Raw genomic sequence first — 3,085 nt, forward strand, 5'->3', positions numbered from 1 at the left:
GTCCGGGCTGGGGATTCGAACCCGCCACCTTAGGTGTACGTGGCTGGCGCCTTAGCCGGTTGAGCTATAGGTGCCGAGCCGTCAATACCATTTTTAATCTATTATTTCATATGAACCCATTTTCCATATCTAATGGTGGCTTTTTAGCAAGTAATTTACAGTTGAGAGAGTGCTAGTCTTTGATCATTTGCTGGGCATGTTGAATGACAATTATTTTTTAATTCAATCAACACTGAAAATGTGATTTCTTTAAGGCAGTATCATAGCTTTTAAATATTTTCCAGTCTTATTGGACATGAATATGTTTGGAACCATTGGTTATTAACCTGGGTTACTACTAGTATCTGCTGCTTCTGTGAACAAATTAGAAAATGGCACTCCCCCTGGGTAGACAAATTAGAAAAAGCTTCCCTTTCTCAGGTATACTGAGAAATCAGAGTACAAGCCAAATTTCAATCCCCACTTGTATCTTTGTGGTAGATATTTTTGTGCAGGGAGCAAACTGTACAACCATATGCTTTTTTGGCTTACTGTGAGCAGTGATTTTGAAGTATAGGTATCCTATGAGTTATAAAAAACAATTTATGTACTGTGCTCTACAATCTAGATTAGGTTATAAGTAATTTATAAAATAAGTCATGCATGCTTATCTCAAGATGGTATATCTAATTTGCTTACACTTGGCAAGAAACAATGTAGAGGAGGGGTATTCTGAGCCAAATGTTATAATATCCTAGAACCTCTGGTTTTGCCTTAATCTGAAACATGATTCATTTGCATGCCTCTGACATTTTTCTCGCTATAATTAACTTATGCCAGTCTAGGATGCAAAAATTAAACTAGTGTCATTGTAGTTCAATGAAAAATCAGAAATGTGGTGGTTAAAAAGCATGGATATACTGAAATGGTTTTAAAACTGAGCTGTACCATACTGTTTCAGCTGATCTGACTGGATTTTACACCTTACTTGACTAAACCTGTGCAATATGCCAGATTCCATTTTTGTCTTAGCCTTCTGATTTCTAGCCAGTTCTGGTCAGGCCTAACCCATCAACACTCAATGTCTTCTGACATTTTCTCTCTCTGGGTGCTCATTAATTTATTATTATGGGCACAAAACATCTACAGCATTCTTTTCTCTATTATGTCATATAATTATTTCTATTTCAAATTATTGAAATGTAAAGTTCAAAGATATATTAGAAATTACATATGACCTCCTTTTATCAAAACTCCTAATGTTAATTACAAAGGAAAAATGTTATTATGAAAATTTAAAAATTGTAGATAAACAAAATAATTGGATCATTTTATACAACTCTTTTGAAATATTTTCCTCATTTAACATGCATATTGAGTTTATATTACCAAAATTGTAGTTATCTGTTATTGCTTGGATGGTGGCATTATTTTCTGCTATTCAAATGTACCACAATTTTAATTATTCAGTTGTTAATTGTCTGTTTTGGAACATTTAGTTTACTTTAAACCTTTGTTGTTATAATAAGCATATTGTAATCTAAGACAAACAAATTGTAGCTAAACCTTTATCCATATCCATAATTATTTACTTAGGCTAATCTTCAACAAGTAGAATTCTTGGATCAAAGAGTATTACAGTTTTAAGGTATTTGTTGAATATTGTAACTTGCTCAATGAACATTCTGCTATTTATACTCACACAGAGAACACATGGAAGCTCCCATTTGCCCAAACCCTCTCTGAAAATGAATATAATTATGTAAGAGAAGTATTGTCATTTCAGTAGATAATAAATTATATAGCTTATTTTAATTTGCATTTAGAAAACTATATATATTTATTGGTCATTTTTAATTTCTTTTTTGAAAATTACCTTTGATGTAATTTACCTATTTTTTACATAGGAATATGAAGTTTTTTCTTATTGACTCATGCAATGTACATATTAAGACTACTTAAACATTTTTCTAGATACTTTGCTAATTTTTCATGAGTTTGTCATTTGCTTTTCAATTCTGTTTATGACAATTTTGACACAAATTACATTAATATATTAGTATGTTCTGATATAGTTTCTGATATTTTGTCATAAAAGATGAATATTACATAAATGTTCACTGATTCATTTATATTATATCCTATTATTTATGTAGATTCTTTTATTGTTTGTGTTTGTATCTTTAATCCACTTGAAATGCATTTTGAAATATGATATAATAAAAAGATTCAGACTGTAACACATGGTTGCATTTTGTTGTGATCAAATCACTAAATCTTTCGAATCTGTTTCTCCATCTGTAAATAGAGGACCTAACAGAGCAACAAAAGAGGTAGAAATTTTAAGTAAAGACTCATGATGATATGAGAACCTACTGTACCATAAATGGTTTGCCTTCTATCACTGACAAAAACTAATTTTCTCTTAGCAATCAGTCACTTTCATACTTACTTGATTTTCATTTTCTATAGCACCCTATGTAAAGCTATTTTTATTGTATGTGTTCAATAAATGCACATTGAATAAGTCATTTTCAAGCCCTAAAATTCCTTGTTTTATACACTTCTATGTTTGCTTCTTTGTTCTGGCTAGAAGAGCTTAATAACCAAAATTGAATGAACTCTTAATCATTGTTCCAATTAGGGGTTGATTTCTCTTTGTAGTCTCAACTGCCAATTATGTTAAAAGAGAGAATAGCATTTAGGCATTGGGATTATCACTTGCCTTACATAACTTTATATAGAATGACCAAAGGAGAAATGAGCTTTTAGAGTATTTTGGGGGTTTTTTTCCACTTTTGCCTTCACAGAATTAAAAGGCTAAATTTAATAACAATAATAATATTTAACACAAGGACTGAGAACAAAAACCTCATATAGAACGAAAGAAGATAAATACATTCAGAAAAGAAATCAGATGATTGCTGCATTGAATTATTAAGCAATAAAAATAGTAATAATGCAAAGAAAGTAGCATTCACATTGTCAGATAGAAGTATGTCTATTATAGAATACTTTGATCTGTTAACTTCTTCTTATTTTGTTTTTTTCCAAAGTCTCAAAAATAAATAGACAACTAATATTTATAAATAAAAGATAATTTCGG

Source organism: Otolemur garnettii, unplaced genomic scaffold, assembly GCF_000181295.1.
Source record: "Otolemur garnettii isolate 467f Iridium unplaced genomic scaffold, OtoGar3 scaffold00227, whole genome shotgun sequence".
In the NCBI taxonomy this organism is placed as follows: domain Eukaryota; kingdom Metazoa; phylum Chordata; class Mammalia; order Primates; family Galagidae; genus Otolemur; species Otolemur garnettii.